The sequence below is a fragment of the Dermacentor silvarum genome, chromosome 1 (assembly GCF_013339745.2).
Source record: "Dermacentor silvarum isolate Dsil-2018 chromosome 1, BIME_Dsil_1.4, whole genome shotgun sequence".
Taxonomy (NCBI): Eukaryota; Metazoa; Arthropoda; class Arachnida; order Ixodida; family Ixodidae; genus Dermacentor; species Dermacentor silvarum.
The window spans coordinates 48,713,994-48,735,153 of record NC_051154.1 but is presented as its reverse complement, the minus strand read 5'-3'; the positions used below and the strand labels follow the sequence as shown (position 1 = coordinate 48,735,153).

The 21,160-nt window shown below is 46.7% G+C and overlaps 1 protein-coding gene across 1 annotated transcript in view; it reads right to left on the bottom strand.

The window, feature by feature from the left end:
• LOC119462438 (dual specificity calcium/calmodulin-dependent 3',5'-cyclic nucleotide phosphodiesterase 1A) overlaps nt 1-21,160 on the bottom strand; it is a 561,781-nt gene that overhangs the window by 516,448 nt on the left and 24,173 nt on the right. The window lies entirely within an intron of this gene.

Sequence of the window (21,160 nt, the reverse complement as noted above, 5' to 3'; positions counted from 1 at the left end):
GGCTGCCAAGAGAACATTGACCACTTGTTGTGCCACTGTCCTCGACTTGCCTATCAAAGACAATCACCCTCCAATGCATTGGGACGACTGTTTAATTGACCACTGTCCGCGCCGACGACTTGAACCTAGTTCTTAACGCTATCGGCCCACAAAGCAATGAAGGTAGTTCTGTGTCTCTTGAGGACTACCGGTCTATCGGATCGTCTTTGAATACGTGGCGCTTTCCGCGCACATGTACACATTCACAGGCTTCCTCTGCTTCGCTTCTTTTTATTCCCCGCTTCAATTCCCCCCGTGTAGGGTAGCCAACAGGACGCTTTTCTGGTTAGCATCACTGCCTCCCCCTTTTCTTTTTCTCCCTCCATCATTCCCTCTGCTTACAGGAGAATTGCTGCTTCGACAAAATGTGGTTGAGGTTCTCGGATGGCCACCCGCCAAGGCGCCAAACTACGCCTTATACAGGCTGTATCTACCGGGTGGGAAGGCGAAGGGGGGGGGGGGGTATTTGCCCCCTCCCCCCCTTCCCACCCGGTAGACACGCCTATGGTTCAAGTTACACGAAACACCCTGTATATGTTCAGCCTTCTATACAGAACCCGCTTATGACGAACCGCTTTGCGGTGCAAAAGCGAAATAACATTAGAATACTGCGTTACAATTGTATTCTTGACCTTACATCAGCCTATGAGATAGTCGTCAAGTTGCACGGTAAATCCTCAACGCATAAAAACAACGCACAACGTGATTTTCTTCAGAAAAACCTGTTGCTGAGGTCCGCCTTACAAGCGCTTGCTCATTTATCGCGCTATCACGGAATGCAAACTCCAGCAAATGGGCCAGTGTTAGCTTTATCGAAGGTAAAATATTCCTTTCGAAGATATGTAACTTAGTTGACAAGTAAGCACGACTGTAGTCGTATATATTGTTCGCATTTAATAGTGTAGCACGCCTAGAAAACAGAGGCCGCATTCCGAAGGCGTCTCGTTCGTCCAGAGTCTGGGCAAACGAGGTGATAATTATTCCGGAGTATCCTAATACGGCGTGCCTCAGAATCTAATCATACTGTAGTTTCGGCAAGTAAAACCCCAGAATTTAATTTTAGCTTTTTCTGAATACGGGTCTGAAAGCATGGCCTTATTTATTAAAGCTTGCCAAGAGAGAAAAAGAAAGCGCCCCGCAAGGTTTACCGACAAAACACGACGGAAATCAGGCGAGCGTTGCCAACCTCTTCATGTTTACGACCAGGATGCGCATGTTCCTTTTTTGTTGTTGTTGTGAGTTTAACAAACATTGCGACCCGTTCCTAACGCGCCCTTAGATTGTGCGCGTTTTTTGGAGTCGTTACCTCTGATGCGTGAGCACAAGCAGATTCAGACGTAGGCGTCGTTCAGTCCCCAGAGGAGAAGAGTTCGTCGTAAGGTCGAAGCAGAAAACGTGTATCAGGCACTTTTTATATAGAAAGGCAGCACTGGCGAAACTCCTGTTTAAAGAGACGCATGCGCGCATGAACGCTTGCGTTAGAAGCGTGCGCTCCCCCGTTCAACCCAGAAAGCAAAGAAATGGCTTAGAATACGCGATGGGGTGCGCGAAAAATACGGGTACAAACAAAGTGTGAAATAATAAAGCGGATTGAAAACGCGTTAGCTTTAGAAGCGTCACGAGACAGTACGTGTCGGGAGGTTGGGGGGTCGCTGCTTGCCGACGCCCAATTACAAGCCCTTTGCCGGAGCGGCGGCCCTCCGAGAAAGGCGGGAAAGCCGTGCGGCGGAGCGCGGCGCCGATGAAAAGGGAGTCGTGACCCGCGTTCCAGAGTGCTGCTCGCTGCGACCCGTCGAGCAGCGTGACACGAATTCGAGCCGATACGCGCGGAACGCACGCGAATGGCTCCTCGCGCTTCCTCGTTCCCCACGTCCCGAGCTGCTCGCATGCATTCCCCATGAGGAGCTCCCTTCCCCGAGACGACGACGATACTTCCTTCAAGGACGAACGCGCGAGCAGAAGGAATGCGGCGCGCAACTTGAATTCAGTCGGCAACGGCCGTTCTTGTACTCCCCCTCCTTTGCTGAGGGCACGGTACTTTTAGTTCAACTCGGTGTGGAGCAATTGATTTCGCTGTCTTTCTATACGGTCTCACTGGAATGAGGGTGGTGACACGTATTCGGCCTATTCTTGCTGCAAACCACGACCACGGTCTAGCGTTTGTGCCTCGTGACTGTAAATTGCAATGTGATGCAACGTTACAAGAGCGAAAGTGTTAAACTTCGATAATAAGGTTTCACGCTCACTCGCCGCGTTCGAGTGCAACTCTAATGCAACGTAATGAAGTGCGGTCGATGTGAGTTTTGCTCGTCTAACTTACACACTTATTTTTAGTGTTTGTTTCCACGTTAACATCACTATATGGCCGACAGGCTCCGTGAAACTACAGATTTTCTGTTGGTTTTAACAGCGAAGCTGTTAAAACCAACAGAAAATCGGGCGTAATGTCTAGAGTCGGGCGTAATGTCTAGAGGCCGGATCTTTAGGCATTAAAAAAGCGTGTTTTAGGCGCCAAAAATAGGGAAGCAAAACAACGTTTTAGGCCTGCAACGTGGTAAATATAGGCACAATAAATTTTTACATAAATGCAAATAATTTCAAACGAAGACGTGCGCGCGGCCTATATCTCCGATAGGAAAACAAGAAATGTTATTGTCTACGATGGCACAAAGGCGCCAACAGTTGAACATAGCCGTGCAATTGTCCCATAAAACTGCAGAACTAATGACGATCAATTGGCTTAATTCAATAAGCACACTGCTGATATTCATGTTCAATGGCCACTGTACTCGAGCGTCGCATATAGTGAAACAGGCATAAAAAAGAATGCTTGAAAGCTGGGAATACTGATTAAAAAAAGCGATACTTTATGTCTGCCTGACGCAATTAAATTATGACAAAACAAAAACAGACAAATAACAAATGTAAGAGAGGCTACGATTTATTAAGAAATTAGCATTTTCTTACATGAGGACTGTTAGGTACAACTCTTGGCAATTTTCTCATATACAATGACATTATTCAAATTGTACAGGCAAGACGTCCCAACACTGCCAAAATACACTTCCGCCCATTTGAAGTGCACATGTTTGAAGAAATTTGTTTGGAGAGCACGCGGAACGTAGTCTAAGAATCACTGTGAAGATAGTGGAAACAATAACAAACTACCATCATCTCCAGATTTTTGGATTCAAAATTGTGCCTCTTGTCACAGGGAATCTTGTCACGGGGATCTCATACGCTGAGAAGGAACACCCGACGGCGGTGAACACATTAAAAAGTAAATTACAAACAAAACAAAAGCCGTGGGCACATCATATTTTCTTTCCTCTTTTGCTCTTCCCTCTCCTTTTTCCTGACGGCTCTCCGCGGTTTCGCATTCGCCAACCGCTCGCGCAATGTCAGCGCGGCGGCGTATGCTGGCCGGCGCGTCCCATTTCAATGCTGCTAGCAGTTGTTTTTCGGGAGTTCGTTGAACTAAAGGACTAGGTTGAACCCCATAGAGTTCCGAACAGTCAATGTTGCCCGGTAACACGAATAACGGTCTCTAACTGCACTCGATCGAAAGCGAAACTTGAGGCTAAATAGTGTTCATATAGGCGCCGATATTGAAAATAGGCATTTATAGGCATTTAGGCACAAACGCCAAAATAGGCATTTATAGGCACTATAAAAACACTATAAAAGCCTTTCTTAACCTCTAATTCATGCTCATATATCAAACTGGGGCGATAGGAGCGCAAGGAACAAAAAAAGTTGTCGCAGTTTCACCTGAAAGGTGAAGCATCAATTGCGATAGCAAATTTGAAGACAGCTATACGGAGTAATGATAGCAGCTTTATCAGCTGTATAAACTTGGACATGCAGCAGCACAGACAACACACAGAACTGTTGTCGACGCCGTCGGCGTTTTGCCCGCGTTCGCTCAAAATGCCTGCGGCGTTGGTGACTGTTGCCGGAGCCTGTGATATAAATAGGCACTTGGTGCCGCAGCTAAACGTCGCCTCCCTTCCCTCCCCCCCTCCCCCACGGCGTTTCGTGCGTCGGAAGAAGGCACGTTTGAGAGACGCCTACTTCTGCAGCCCTTAAGGGAGCACAGAGCAGAACGCGCGTTTGTTCTCCGCCGTGCGTTCACTCCCCGTGAAAGCGCGCGTCCCTCGCGCCCTTTCACTCGCACATACAGCGTTCGGCGCGCGGCGACGATTTCATCTCCATTGACGTCATACGGAACCTCACGGCGACGGCGACGGCTACGGCGACGGCTACGGCGACGGCGACGCCGACGGCAGAAATCTGCTTTTGAGTGTCCATATAATTGCTATCGCAATAAAAAGGCATTTGCCTAAAATTCGGTCTCTAATGTCTCTGCTGAATCCAAGAATGTGGGCCCATCCTGGCGGTAGTGCAGAAAGGGTCCAAGCGCGATAGCACATACCCCTGTGAACTAGCGAAGCTGAGCCTGGCTAAGTCTAGATAAGCATGGTTCGGACTACGTATTCTTAGTCAGTCATCGATAGGCAATTGATAGCCAATCAATAGCTAATCGATAATCGACATATAATGAATAAATTACGAGAAATGCTTGGGATGATTTGGTAGTGCTTAGCCTAGCCCAAATACGTAGCCGATACCTTGCGATAGCCAATAGATAGCCAATCAATAGCTAATCGATAATAGATGAATAATCAATAAATTCCGGGAAATGCTGGGGATGACTTGGTAGTGCTTAGCCTAGCCCAAAAGCCAGGACTAGCTAGGTGCACATCAATTCCGCTGTCTGTTTATCATTGTGCATCCAGTGCAAGCTACGCAATTTTTTTATAAATCTCGAGTAACCGAAAGTGGTTAAGTTCCTTGCGCGCATGGTCCTAAGCTGATTAACACTTCCTTTCGACTTTATGATTAAGTAGTTGCCAGCTTGAGTTTGTCATTAAAACACCAGTCAACTTTCCTTTTTAATTCATTCTTTTAACGCTTCGCGTCGTGTTATGTTCCGTGGCCCCTCCCAGCGATCCACTAACATAACACAAGAGGCGTAGCTCGCTGCCACAGAGATGGCAATACGTGAAGTTGGCTCACAAGTTACCTCATTAGTGAGAAACCTGTCCTCTGTCCGCAAATTGCAAGCTCACCGCCTGGGTCGACCTGCTCGCGTCTTCGAAATTTAATGCCTCCAAGATTCACGCAGTTTCGTCTCTCACTCTCTTCTCGCTTCTGCTCGCTAGCTTCGCTTTACTGACCAGCAGTACAGGCGTAGAAAAAATACAAAAGACCCGCTACTTCAACGCACGCATTTGAGTGTGCTGCACAGACCCTGGTAAAACCGAAAACAAGCGTCGCCCTTCGAGCACACCAAAGGAGGACTCGTTAGTCGGGAATTTCCACCTGCAAATGAAGTGGTTTGCGAAGGCGCCTAGATGTCAACTGCCTTTGTGTGAGGCTTGCTAATGAAAACGCTTGGCACCGCCATCAGGAGCACCGAGCAAAGCGAGAAAAAAATTACCTCTGCCGAGGAACGAGCATATGGAAACGAAGATGGGGACACAGCGTGTGGCCTCTGTCAACGCCTCTTCCCTCTATTCTTACTGATGTCTCTCGGAGAAAGAAAAAAAATGAAAGTACATAAACTTCCGGAAGAAAAAAATGAAGGGTTCTCACATTTTTTTTTTTTTTTGTCCTTGTGTGTCCGGAATTACTAATTTCCTTCTTACCGCTTTTTTCTTTTTTTTTTTTGCCCGTAGAGGGCTTGCAGCTTTCGCGAGACCTTCCCACTCAGAGTATATATGATAATGCTTGTTGGCGAGATAATAAAACCTCCAAGGAACGCGTGGTACATTCAAAGGACCCCGGATTTCATTCTGCCAACGTCGAAGCCCCGAAGATGATATGGTGGGCGTCGCGTATAGAACTCCTGCGGCTGTTCATTGTGCATGCGAGGATCAAATGGCGAAGCAGGCATGAAATAATCAGCCAGCTGAAGAAACAGCAGCAAGATAAGGTAAGAATACCGCGCCGCATCCTACGCATGTGTCCCGCCGGCGTCTTACGCGACAAAGAAATGGTGACACACGGAGCAAGCCGAGTGACAACAACGACATAATGAGTGTGTACCCACAGACGAATCGAGGGCCGGTTCTGCTACATACCACAATGGCAGCTATGCCGGCACAAAGCCTGTGCTTCTCGTTCTCCCGGAAAGACCTCCGAAAGGCATATATTATAGTATATTTAATCTGTGCTTGACTGGCGCAAGGGAGCGGTTCACTGCGCCTGCCAATCGCGTTGGGGGCGGTGGTCCTTCTATTGTCGCCTTACCTCCTCGTACCCCTGAAAGAGCGTGCTGGTGTTGCGAAAATGTCGCCAGTAGTGCAAGTAAGATATCCTGAATGTTCCAAGGGGAGCAGGGGCAGACAATAAACTTTATTAGTGAGAAGAAAGCTAACAAACACAATCATTAAACAAACAAACCTGTTTATTAATGCACCAAGAATAGGACATGCATGCATGACAGCCAACATATAAAGCTTCGCGTGCATGGGTATTGACTTGACCGGTGATTATATTGCATAGCTTTGCGGGTGCTTTGGCTCTGTTTTCTAACGATAACGCACAAAATGCGCAAAATGCAGTAAGCGACACCGGTCGCGACGTCTGTGAAGTCTAAAGCATCAAAAAGCGGTATAAATTGCTCCGTGGCCTTGGGTTCCGGTCAGGGTTAGCTTGGTGAAGGCACAAACCGGCCAGGCCCTGCTCCCTAACATGGGCCTGGTTCCGAATCGCAGGCCCCGCCAACGTCTTCTCCGTGTCACTGTCTCGAGGATCAGTCGCAACCAAATGACTCGCAACACTCGAAGGCAAACGGTGTTCAGTACTGCAATAAGTATATTGCACAGCAAACTAGGTCAGCAGCTATTCTTGCCCTTGGCGTGGGACCAGGTCGTCTGAGGTATCTCGCGCTTCTAATTATTTCCTTCTCAATCCACGGCACGCACGCGCTCAAAAAAAAAAACAACAACAAATAAACATTACTTTGAGCGCAGCGAGCAAAAATTCCCGACAGCCTTCATCAATTTGCATCGCAGCCTGCCGAAGAGCGTAAACACGTTTGACGCGCGCATTGGACAGCTACCTCGCTCCCGGCCGGATACGCCCGGTCCCGGTTTGTCTGGTCTACACAGCAGCGACCGGAGCGAAGGGGAAGCTGCCGCTTCAATGCCGCGCGCACAGGGACAAAAACCAGTGCCTCCGCTTCCCTAGGCTCAAGCGGTCATGACGCTACTTGGCTCCTTTTATTTTTCACCTTTTATACGGTACACAGGCCCATGCAGTCGTCCCGGCCGCGTTTCGTTTTCCTTTGGCAAGCTTATACACAGGAAAACTTCTTTGAAGCGAGAAGTGGAAATCGCGCTTTGCGGCTCGACATCGACCTGAAAAGGACGAGCCGCGAGCACTGTGTCGGGCGCAAACACTGGAAAAGGAAGTGAAAAGAGAAGCCCAAAAGAAGAGAGGGCGCCAAGCGGACTCGCATGTACGCACACACCGGAGCTAACCCCGGCGAACGCAAAACAACGAGACACTTGTGACAGCCAACTCGAGCACGACTAAATGGAGAAGAACTAGAAAGAAAGAAAAAAAAAAGGAGAGAAAACTTTTTTTTTTTTTTTCGCCGCAGATCCCCAACCGTGCGATCTCGTCGAGGAGGCGCGCATGCTTCGAAAATCCATTTCTCGGGTACGCGCTGTGCTATGGGAGGCCGTTCGTTCGGAAGTGAGACGAGAGGAACGGATAACTTCAAGAAAACGCGAACTGACAATAAAATGCGGTTCGAAACCCAAAACTGCGGCGAAGAAGGTAGCCGAGAAAGGAAAAAAAAGATGGTCGTGCGCGCGCTGTTTAAGTGGAAAGGAAAAAGAAAAAAAAATGAGTGTGGTCGAGTGAGTGGCGCGAAAAGCGCGAGCTTTGCCCCAAGGTTTTCGGGGCCAGCAGGGGAAAATAGCCTTATAGTCGTTGACACCGTCTAAAAGCTTTGTCCTGTTTCTATGCGGCGTTTAGCTGCGCCGCGCGCCTCGCAGGCTGGATGCTCTGCACGGCCGCCTCCTCTTTCCGCGAAACAAAACAAAGCCCCTAGGCGGAGCTGTTTAGGCCGCTCTCGAGTGCCGCCTCGTGCATGAGCTGCAGCAGAGCGCAGCGGAGCGGGCGACCGCCGCCGCGACTTGCGAAAATAAACGGGCTTGCTCGGGAATGCCGGCTCGGAAACTTCGTTACGCGCGCAGATTGAGCCGCGGCTTTCGCCGGGAGCAGACTCCTCGGGTGGGCCCCGCGGAGACTTCGGCTCGCGGGATGCCACGTGCGTGCGCCCTCGTTAGCGCGCATTCGGCCATTTTAACTAGTGACGGCGCGCAACTGCTGCGGTCGATTGGGCGCATGCTGCGGGTCGATTTCCACTTGAGGGCGAAGGAAATAAAAGGGGCCGCTGTGCGAATGCGCGGCTGCTAGATCGACTGTATCCCGTAAACCCTTCTGTCGTCAGCAGAGAGTTGTGGGATATACAATGGGAACCCGAGTGGTTATGGGGTGCAAGAGCGTGCAGGATACCTTGACGACGTGTACGCATGTGCAGCAGCCCCGCAGCCGCACATGATCGCTACAATGGGACAGCATTAGCTGTAGAAAACCAGGGAATCCGGTCGCCATATAGCAGAGTCCGGGCACGTATTCACAAAAAGCTCTTACGCTTTGTTCGTAAGAGCAAATTCTAGCCAATTACGATGCTGGACATACATTTAGCGAAGGCTGCCGGACAATGGCAGGTCCGTTGCCCGGATGCCTGGTCTTCTGTAATTCTCTATATGTATATGAACTCCATTGGGCTAGTTGTCCGTAGATCAATGGAATTTAACGTCACAAAGCAACACAGCAGGCGATACGATGGATGCCGTACTAGAGGGCTCCGGATTACTTCAACCCCTTTGTGTTCTTTAAAGCGCACTAAAGGATCCTCACACGAGCGCGTGGTTTTGGATTCCACCCCCGTCGGAATGCGGCTGCCACCGACGCTGTCGGGAATACAACCAGCGACCTCGTGATCGGAGAAAACTTATAACGACATTTAGGCGTGCGCAGTACACATGGAGCCTCGTTTGTAGCAGCATGTGAGTACAACTACGGGAAATTTAAGCTTCTGAAACATTTTGTATGAGGTACAGTCCTTGTTAAAAGTTCACAGGCCGCACCATATGTGACGCTATCTTTACCTGGCCGTGTATTAAGGCCCACTGCACTCATGGTGCTTCGTAGCTGTTGAGTTGGTTTAGGAGTTTCCAAATCGTAATTTTTTTAAAGCGCCGAACGTGTTGTAATCAGACTTGTACGCAATAAATTACATGCAATTAATCACTTGCAATCAATTATATTTTACTAGTTTTGTAATCGATCGATGACTTTTTTTTTATTCGGTAACACTCACTGGAATTTAATTACTTTTTTTCAGCGACGAATTACATGTAACGTTACTTTATTGACGAGACAAGCTGTAGCGGACGACACAAACTTTGAGTTCTTAAATATACGGGGCTTACAATAGAACACCCGCGGTTGTGCCACGCAGCAGCCTCACGGATGCGCATGCTCAGACAAGTAATCCCGGGTGCTCAGTATTTGTTTCCTCATCTTTACCCTCCGCCAGATCTTGGCCGACAAATTAAACTGGCATTTCTACGGCTCGATGTTGCAACCAAGAAATAATGTACGGGCGGTTTTTATTGCGAATAGCATTTTTTGGCATTGTCAGACCCGCTTTGTTTTTCCGGCTGCCTATAGCCTATCCAACAGTTTTAGATGCTGGGCGGAATCGAACCCGCTTCGCACAGACACTTCAAGCGCAGCAGCGCGACGCGTCAGCGCACTGCGTCACGAATGCCCGCGGCGAGTGATTAATTCTCAGTGTTCGCACACACCGGCGCGCCACGCACCTTGACGGTCCTGCCCGGACTTCGTGGGGGCGGCGCTAGATAGCGCGGCGTGTCCAGAATGAAGCGCGCCCGACTGCGATACATGCCCGACGCATGACACGTTTCAGCCGAATCTTATATGACGCCCGGCAATCGTGACCACAAACAGCGTGAAATGATCGAGCATACAATTGGAGGCCCTTTCTGGACTACGCGGCATAGCGTTGCTGTACAGCTTCTTCATTGCCCACACGTTCGAGAATCTTGCTGCACTTACACTTGTCGAATGCAGTCGGTAAACTTATTCTTTATTTACGCATTCCCGACTAAAGGGGATGTGGACCGGCATACATGCTTCGCTCTGGCCACTCGTATACAGGTCATCATACCCTGGGCATCTGCCCGGGGCAATCATCCCCTGGGCAATCGCGAAAAAAGTTCCTCTCGGTTATATTGCAGCGTTCTATCTTCTTTTTTTTTATATTACAAAATTTGCATGATCGTGTTGTTTCTGGTCAATAAGAATTTTCTTGTCAATAAAACCATTAAAACCACACGGAAAGGTCAGCACGGTTCTGCTCCTGTAGGGCAGGTCCAGGAATTTTACACATTGCCCCTACGACTAGCCGGCGAACCTCACCACAGCGCACCACAGTAACTGAATGGGCAGCATTTTTAATATATATATATATATATATATATATATATATATATATATATATATATATATATATATATATATATATATATATCAAAAGACGGCCCGAATTTCAACAACTTTCAGTTAGGAACGTCGAGAGGGTGGCACCCTTTTGTAATAACATGCGTATTTCTCGCACTTAGTCGTAATGTCTTTGTTGCGTTAGAACACTGCTTTGGTCAGGATTAGAACACTGCTATAACGCAGCAGGAAAGTTACGATGAAGTGCCGTAAATACTCATGTTATTAGAAGGGCGTACCCTCCCGACGTTGCTAACTCAAAGTTGTTGAAATTTGGGTGGCATTCCAGAATATAATTTTTAAAAATGCTGCCCCCCGAGTTACGCTGGTACATTGTGACGAAGTTCAACAGATGGCCGCCGGAGCTATGTATAAGATTTCTGGGTATGACGTTATTTTTCCGCAGTGTGAAGTTTATCTTGTAAACAAATCGCAATATTTTTTTTTCATAAATACGACAGACTTAAGTAAGAGTTATTTTTGATGTTTATCAGATATAGAAGTCTACAGAACAGTGACACGTTTGAGAACCGCATTGCTTCATATTTTTCCCCCTCATCTCCACGTGAGTTCTGACAAATCGAAACGCACTCGCAAAGAGGGGGAACTTTGGCACGTCTCTGCACCGTATATATCGCCGTATAAAAAAGTATAATTCAACGGAAGTTCGAAAGCCAGGGAAGCTCTCTGGCACCGGAGATCGATGGCAGGCGACGCCTGAGCCTGCGCATGCGGAAGTCGGTGCTCTACCGTGTGGCTGGCTACGCCACCGAGATGGGTGTTGCCGTTCGGTTGCGCGACGGGCCACGCTATGCTGCAGCCTGCCAGCCGGCGGGCCACAACCGAGCGCCGCAGACCGGCACAAACAACGCAACTTGCGCTTCTTGTGCCTCTCCGCGTCGATGAAAAGCCATCGGTCTTCTCTCGCGTCCTTTCGCAGATGCGAGCCTTCTCATCGCTTTTCACTGTTCCGCGCGCTCTCGGTGAGGTGAGGTGCCCCATGCGTGCGTACAACACAACCGGTTTCAGACAGGTGGCTCGCACCCGCGTTGCCGAAAGAACTCCTGAGCTTTGCTGTTGCTTTTCGTGTACCACCAACCCAACGTAGCCAATTCCTCGCTCTCCTCGACACGCGGGAAACCTCAGTTGTTTGAGGATCTGACGATACTGGGCAAGTTCTTGTTGTGACTAACGTATAAAGTATTCGGTGTGATCAACCCAGCTTTAGATTACATGTGCCCAGCCCCGTTGCACTTAAGCCAGCTCGGCTACATTTGTTAGTTATTGTGTTTTTTAACGTTTTTTTTAAATTGCATTGCATTAAACAGAAATGCCGGAAGCAGGACGAAAAGCATGTCATTCGAAAGCTTGACGCTTTTCCCGCGTGCCCTTACAAACAGCTTCTGGCAGACAAGGAACAAACCTTATACACACCGCTATTAAATATAGACACAACAGACACTACGAGCAACAGGAACAATATGCATTTACATCGATAGAACATGCAAATTTTCGCAATACATAACTTTCAAAGTTTCACTCAAAGTAACAAAAGAGCAGCCCCTATAGGTCACAACGCGTTCATAGGTGCACATGATTTGAAAGAAGTGAGAAGTGACTCGGATGGTTGCACTATTCCAACGGCACCGGTCAATCTCTTCCTTTCCTGCGCCAGGCTATAGCTCTCACGCGACTCCTCGCTATACATTTCGTTGGCCCCTTTCCGTTTTGGCAAGTGCGTCATCTTATATCACGTGCAGAGCATAGTATATTGAATACTTCATCCATAATGAAATTTGTATCGGATCTTCCCGACATGAAAAAAAAAAAAAGTGGAGGGGGGTAATCACCTTTTTGTAACAACGATAGCGAAATTTATACCTTTGCTGTAGTTGAGTGCTAGAAAACACTGTAAGGATTTCAGAAAAAATCACTAACGCGTAAATTAACATCGTCACATGGAGCTACACAGCTTAGTTTTACTTTTTTCGTCATTTCGTGCTGCGTCGCTATGCCCAACTATACCTTTGTCGCAGAATTGACGGCGTAGTAGACGTAACCTGCTTAAACGCGCTCGTTGCGGCAGTGTGGCTCACAAAGCGCCGCTTACATAAGACACAGCAGAAAGGCAAACGGCTCGCAGCTCGGACGATGAAAGCAAACGCAGTGCAGCTCCATCGCGGGCCAACAACCAAGGACGAAAGGCAGCACGCTTGACGGCCTCAGTCCTCCATGGGAGGCTTCAAACAACGGCTGAACTGACAGCACAAAGGGACGCGCGGCGCGAGCAGCGCACTTGCGTGGGCGCAGCCGCTGCTAAACGAGTCTGCGTCTTCCATTAGCGTTAACATCAAAGCCAATCCGCGGGCTGAGAAGCACGCGATCAGGTTGCGCTACGCGGTTATAGGGTTTTTTTATTGCCTCATGCACACATCCATGCAGTGCCAGAAGACTCTCTTTATAGCGCCTTCTGGGCGGAATATCGTGTGGAGACGTACGCCATTTGACTTTCAGTATTTGTCACATATACTTCTCATAGTGCGCTTTTATAATTGCTAATACGTCGGTTAAAGTTCCAATTAATTATGTCATTTCGGATTAATGCTGTAATTTGGATCAACCGCTTTTAACCGATTAATAGTTTGCAAATCGCGAGAGCCCCGCAGAACGCGATCTCCCTCTAACTTGTGGCCATAGCTTCCGCGTGCAAATAACATAATGGCAATAATTGCATAATAATGGCAATGCGGTTATCATTGTTCGCTAGCAGCATGCTGAGAACACGCAACAATCAAGGTGTTTGCATGAGCCTTTAAAAAGTGGGTCGAGTTTCAAGCAGAGATTTCCTCGTAGCGTTTGTACACGACACCCGGTCGGGCTTAGCGAGTGTCGAGTCATGATGAGAGAGTCTCACTGCATGATGTTTGTTTACGTGAATTGTACACGAATGGATTGAGTCGGATGTAGAGCTGACCCAAGCCGACCCTCTATGTGTTCAATGCTTTATCGATATGTTCAACGCCATCATCTAGAATTTTACTTATTTTAAATTTTTTTATCAGTTTTGACGGTTTAACCGATTCGACCTGATCTTTGGGATTTATCACTCATGCTCTGTCGCTTTTTCGTTACTCTCCGCTGCGTTGGAAAGCCTTCCAGTTTACTTTCTTGGTGCTTTACCACCAACCTCAATTGGGGCCTTTGAAACTATTTTCGTTAATGCATCACCTATTACCTTACGATACCCTGCTAAAGGCTGCTTCTTTGCGGGAACTATACATATATAGCATTAATTTATCTTCTGTTCCTCTGATGGATGTGAGGTTTGTTTGTCTTTTTTTTTTTCTTCAGACTAATCTACAGCTCTCTCTTCATACCGAAGAGGCCTCACTAACCTGGAATCAATGCCATTTTACTTTACCCAATACCTTCTAACCTGGCAACAACAAATTACCTTGGAGCCTATCTGGTGTGCCGCAGGGCTCGGTATTGAGGCACTTACTTTCTCTTATCTATATTAATGGCCTACCAAATAATATGTCCTCGTTAGGGGTGTGCGAATATTCAAAACTTTCGAATAACGAATCGAATAGTGTCCTATCCGATTCGGTCTTCGAATCAAATAGTCACTAATTCGTAAATGCGAATATTTTTCGAATACTTCTCCAATGTTTCAAAGCGTCAACTGCGTCCAATTAAACATAAATGTGGAGCCAAAAGTACGGTAAATTTTCACCCCCACGGGCATGGAATAGACATAAAACATGACAACTTGCGTAGTGGAGCAGCCTATGTTGCTTAGGTATAGTCATACTTTGCAGGCTGCACAGTGATCATTCGCACTTTCTGAAGAGTCCTGTGCATGCGAAGAAACTACTTGTTTGTTCCGAATGCTCCATTTGTACTTTTAATAAACAACGCTGCATAACTTACTGTTCAATGGGGAGAATTTGCTAACTTTAGAAATACCAGGTACTGACCATCGCTTTATAATAACTGCGAGAACGGCTGTTCATTATTCGAAAAATATCCCAAAGCTGTTCAATATTCGATTCAATCCGATTCGCTTCTTGTACTATTCGAGTCGTATTGGATTTGGCTTCAAAAATCGCTATTCGCACACTCCTAGTACTCATCAATAAAACGTTTCGCGGATGACTGCGTTATCTATCGTGAAATTCTAAACTACACTGACCCTCTTGCTGTTCAAGCTGGTCTAAATAACGTTTCTGCTTGGCGCGGCTCTTGGTTGACGAAATTTAACACCACAAAATTTAAACTAATGAGAGTTCCGCATTGTATTTCAAACAATGCGCCTTCCGTGTACTTTCTTAAGAACGCTAGCTTAACGTAAGTTAATTCTTACAAATACCTCGGCGTGTATATCACTGACAATCTTTCCTGGCAGACTCACATTGATTATACGTATAATCAGTAACGTTGACCGTGCTCTCGGCTACATTGGGCGGAACTTCTCCCTTGCGCCCACTTAACTCTTATACAAAAGACTTGTGCGATCCAAACTAGAATATGCAACATCCGCGTGAGAGCCACGTATTAACACGCACATTCTTCTTAACCTCGAAGCCATGCAAAATTGAGCTGCTCTCTTCATCTTAATTAACTTTCTTACACTGCTATCGTTAGACAAATGAAAGCAAGTCTTAACCTGTGAAACCTTTTATTGCGCCGCCAAATCTCACGTCTGTGTCTTTTTCATAAAATTTATAAATTATCACTTTAACCTAAGCCAACGTGATTCTCTCTCTGGCTTTTTTTTTTTTTTTTTTTTTGCTTCAGCGTACATGCACTTTTGCGGTCATCATCAGTACAAATTTAATGTGTCCAAGAGTCGCACCAACATGAAATTTAATTCCTTTGTTCCAAAAACCACTCAAAGACTGGAACCATCTCCCAGCATCCGTCGCCTCTATAACCGATGCTATGTCGTTAAGATTGCTGTTTCTGGTTAACTAATGTAATGTTGTTTTGTTTGTTAGTAACCTGTACACTTTGCTGTTTTTATATTTATGTACTTTCGTAACTTCCACTCCTCTCTGTAATGCTTGGGCCCTGAGAGTAAATATATGAAATAAAATGAAACCTCTACGTCCTGCTGAATGCCGGGATCGGTACAAAGTCCGAAGTCGATTACACTTCTTGTTTTCCAGTTTGGCATTTTGCATGTCTGATTCAGATTACTGCATTTATGGAAGAAGTCTCACGTAAACTAAGGCAATGAAATGCACAATAGTGATGGGATATTAGTGCAAGACAAGAAAACAGTTATATTGCCAACGTCGCCTTGCCCGTAGCGTTAATGTCAAGCCAACAATATCGATTACTGGACAGTGGAAACAAGCTTCAAAAGCAAAACTTGCAGTTCTGCCGCTTTTTATAAAAGTTAAGCGCGTAAACTAGCGTCACCGACTAATGGATCAACTAATCAAGTTAGGACTGTTGACGTGCAGCCGTAATCGTGAACGATAGATGCTGCAGTATCAAACCTTCTCCGTTTTTTTTCTCGATTTTTTTTCGATTTTCCAACTGGTACATTGCATAAATGACTAACCGAGCTGCTTCCGAAACAATGATGGCATTAACGCCTCGTGTAGACCTACACTTCTCATTAAAGCTTTCCTTATCATCTTTGATTCAACTTAGTTGATTTGGTATCGTTCTATCAACTTCTCGGGATTTCACTTTTCTTCCGTTTCATTGTAACTTTGTTTAATTTCGCTGCAGGGAATACTGACACTTGTGTAAGAGGCTCGATTATGGGTACAGCTTTATGTACTTACACGGTTATCCCTCAAATTACCAACATTATAGTAACCACCTTTATAAGACGTCAATAATATGTGTTAATAATGTGTGTAGATTAACGTGCACTAACGTTCAGGCTTTCCCTATCTCTCTCACACTCGCACATATCTACAAACGCACACATGTACACACACACACATTCCTTCCTTCCTCCACCCGTATGCGCACAAGCACGCCCACATACACCCACGCGGAGAAAGTAAAAACCAGACCAAAAAGAAAAGTTTGTGCAACCAATCAGGTGTGAACCGACGGCCTGTGTGAGTGCTTCCGTAAAGCCCGAAACAATAATGAGCGCAAGAAGCAGCACGGTCGTTTCAGTTTGCACAGGCTTCCCGTTGTTTTCTTCTCTTCTATAGATATATGTTGAAGTATATCCTTCTTGCGGTTCCATATTCGGACCTCCGTTATAGAGGTTTTCGTGGGCGCTATCGTTCTCGACAGCTCTACAGATCTACAAATGGCAAATACGTCCTGTAAATGTCGGCGCGCTCTCCTTGTCAACCCATCCGCTGATTCAGCGCCGTTTTTCATGTGTTTTATTAGAACATCATATATGCCGTGCGTATTGAGAATTGATGGCTTAAATTTCAGAGGTTCTGCGTATGCATCAATGAAGTTTCCTTGCGGCAAGGTCCGCATTAACCGAGCCTTTCTTTTATTTTGGAAGAGTTCCCCCCGAATTGGGTTGTGTCAGAGCCCAATTTCGTTGAAAACATTTCTCCTTCATTATCGTGCAGTTGACAAGGAGCATCATATGCTTTATTGATGACCGTCGCGGTCACTGTGGAGTCAGTTGAAGCGACTGCGCCAACGAAGACCCCTACCTGCCCACGATAGTCGCCCAGACCATTCGATTTCGTTCTCGCAGATGTATACAGCGGGCAGACATCTATCAATGCCATATGGTCATACACTAACCTTCATACATACATCATACCCTAACGTATACGCTCATCTACATACACTGACCCCTGACTTGCATCTCTATCTTTCTTTCTCTCTTGTTCTTCCCCCGGTAGCAAAGCAAATTAAGGCTTCTCTTCCGGTTAACCTCTCTGCCTTTTCCATCTCATTTCTCTCTCTCTCTTCCGCCTGGACTATTGCACGCTGTGAAGAAACTCTTGTACCGTCTGCAGCTCTGTCTCACGTTTACTTAAGGTCTTCTTCGTCCATTAACGGAGTGTCTGACAGCACTACCTGTGACATGCGCTGCTGTGATGACACACTCAAGCATCTGTTTTCTATCTACCTATATGTTACAATGCGGAGAGGCAAGTGTTGTGTACTGCGTTTGGCGGGCTTCACAAATGTCCATTATCAGACGAAAAGATGTTAGTGTAGAAGGTATACATTTGCATTAAAGGTATCGTTGCTTCGTTTCCTGCGGTCTGTGGGCCGGTGATACAAGCGGCTACAGTGATGCTTGCTGCTTGCTGCCACTTATTCGTGATGTGTTCTAACTACTTTTAATCTTTATACCATACTACTACTCTATTAATCTACTATTCTTCGTAATTATATTTTCCCCTGTGCGGTATATATGAGACGGCGCCATTTCCAGATAAACCTATTCGGTGAAGAAGTGGTGGAGTGGTCATCCACAGAGCTGTCTGCATGACTACTTGTATTGACAGCCGCTTCGAACTTCACAAAACTACACGAAGCCTGCGTGTTGCTAAGGGTCCAAAACGAAGTCTTCCGTTACTGGTCGACTATCGACGGAGGCAATTACAGGAGTGAGCTCCTACCGTTCTCACGTGCATGCGAGACAGAAACAAAAGACGTGCACAAGCATCTCAGGCTCTTCCATGTTCAGTACTCGTACCAATGTCCCTGTTTCGGTATCACGGAACACGGGCTGCAAGTGACAGTACTATACATGGTAATCGGTGTGCATGACTTGAACAGCGTTACCACTTAGAGGTTATGTTCGAAGCGTTTACTAAGCAACCCGAGTAACCAGAGGAAGGAATAATAAAATTTGCATTAGAACAAAACCACGTGAGCAGATAGTCCACCTTGTAATATGGGGGAAACATCGCAGCGTTTGGTACGCCACACTATCACTCGCTCTCTTCACTGGTCCTACGTGAGCAATCACAATTCCCTGAGCAAAGCAACGATCAGCGCACCTTGTGCAAACAGCCTTTTCTCTCTTACACAATCGCTCCAAATGATCGATGTACACGTCCTGCGATGAGGAAGAATGCCCATATATATACCTTGGAGATCCGCGCGACGTCCTAACACCGGGATCGATTCGCGGCCAACCACGCGGGACAGTGGGAGAGTTAATGGCAGCGTGAGTAAAGAAGACGTCTGAAGGATATGTATCTCCGACACGCACGTCGTCTTCGCAAGAAGAAGATGATGATGAAGAAAAAAAGAAGTGCCTATTGATTTTGTATTACGTGCGCATGAAGGCGGCGAGTGTTAGTGGTCACGACCATATCTGCTAGACGGACGTCTCAGTGCATGCCTGTACTCCCCCCATTTTTTTTATTGTTTCTTATTTCTTTTTGGGAGCAATGAAGGGCCGGCATTGGTAAGAAAACAAAAATGGGAGAAAAAAAAAAGAAACGTTTACGGCACACGGAAAATGAAGATAGCCGGAGCACAAGTATAGACCCTTTTACGGAAGCGTTTATGTACCGCCATATTGGGCTGATAACGCTTGTTTTCTGTCTTTAACAACGAAGTTTATGGTACTACAGTCGATTCGCAAGCATGAAAACAGTTGTATAAATGCGCTCAGCGTATCATGACCATGTTACATGACTTAACTCTCATAAAACTGAGAAATTGTTTGTGTAGAAAGGAAGGAAAGAAAATAAGAGGTGAAAGGCAGAGAAGTTAACCAGATTAAGTGTCCGGTTGGCTACTCTTCACAGGGAGATGGGGTAAGGGCAGAAAAGATAAGAAAACAAGCGAAGATAAAAAAAATGAAAAAGAAGGAACGAATCAGTTCGCAAATTTGGTAGGTTTTCAATAAGTCCTGTTTCTTTTAAAAAGCGTATATTAGCGCTTCTAAAGCAGTTCATGCCGACGTCGGCTGGGACCAGGGACCAAGAATTCTGGCTTTTGTAATGAGACGGCTGTCAATCTTGTCGAACGTGGTGCTGAGGACTTTCCTTTGTGCACTAATACGACGACAATCACACAGAAGATGTGCTATCGTCTCTTTGCATCCGCAAACTTCAAAATCTGAACTTCTGGCCATTCCGATAAGGTAGGAGTACGCGTTAATTGGTAAAAGCTACTCCAAGCCATAGGCGACAAATGAGAGTTACCCCCCGTCCTGGTAAGTCATGTGGAAGGCGGAGCTTCAGATCAGAATCCTGGGAATAGAGGCGCTGGTTTTTAAAGTCTGTCGAATTCCATTAAGCTAACGTAAGCTTGCGAGCAAGCGCACGGAGTTTCCCGCTGCGTCAGTTCTGGACATAGGGATAGCGACGCAGTCGGTACTGGTATGTGAAGATCGAGCGGCTGCGTCTGCTTGCTCGTTTCCAAGGATACCACAGTGACTTGGCTGTCATTGAAAGACGATTTCATGTCCTTTGTCAACTTTCAGATGGCAAGTTTTGCGTGTGTCCGCGACAAGTCGTTCGTGGGGTCCACGGCGTAGAGCAGAGAGCAAACTCTGGAGGGCGGCCTTGGAATCGCAGAAAATGGACCATTTTTGGGGCGGTTCCTGATCGATCAATTGCATTGCTGCACGCAGAGCTGCAAGTTCGACAGTCGTCGTCGATGTCAAGTGCGATGTCCGGAATTTTATTACTGTAGATTTTGCCGAGACAAATACTGCAGCTGCTCAACTGGAGTGCATGACCGACCCATCGGTGTAAACAAGTAAGCGGTCACTGTGGACCTCATGTAGTAGCAATAATGCTGCCTGCTTCAATGCTGCTGACGGCATTTGTGCCTTCTTCTTGACGCCTGGAATGGTAAGGCATACTCGAGGTGAATGCAGAGACCACAGTGGCAACGAAGGCCATGCTGCTGGGACATAATTCGATGGTATCGATGATGCGTGAGTAGTCAGGAGACGGCTAAAACTCGTATGCGGCCTAGTTGTTGGCAGGCAGGCAAGATGGTGAAAGGGCGTCCTTGCGACATGTCGAATGTGCACTCTTAGAGCGTCGACTGCAGTGTACGTTGATATAGGGTGGTCACGTGCAATGGCAATTGTGGCCGCTGTGGATGCACACTTAGGGAGGCCGAGGCACGTCCGTAGAACTTGGGCTCGCATACTGTGGAGTGTGCGAAGGTTTGTTTTACTGGTCCTTCCCAGCACGGGCAGGCTGTATCTTAGGAAGCCCATAAATACTTCATGGTACAGCTGTAGCATCGATTGCACAGATGCGCCCCAAGACGTTCCGCCGACAAATTTGAGTATATGGGGCTATTGCAGTCAACCTCTTTTTTATATATGAAATATGTGACGTCCAAGACAAATAACGGTCGATGATGACTCTAAGGAAGCGGTGCTTTGTTTCGTAAGCAACTACTTGTCCATTTATGCGTATACCATATGGAGTTATTGTTTTGCGCTTAAATGCGATTAATCGGCACTTTTCAGAGGGTAGTTCTAGGCCTTTCATACGCAGTTAAGACGATGTTT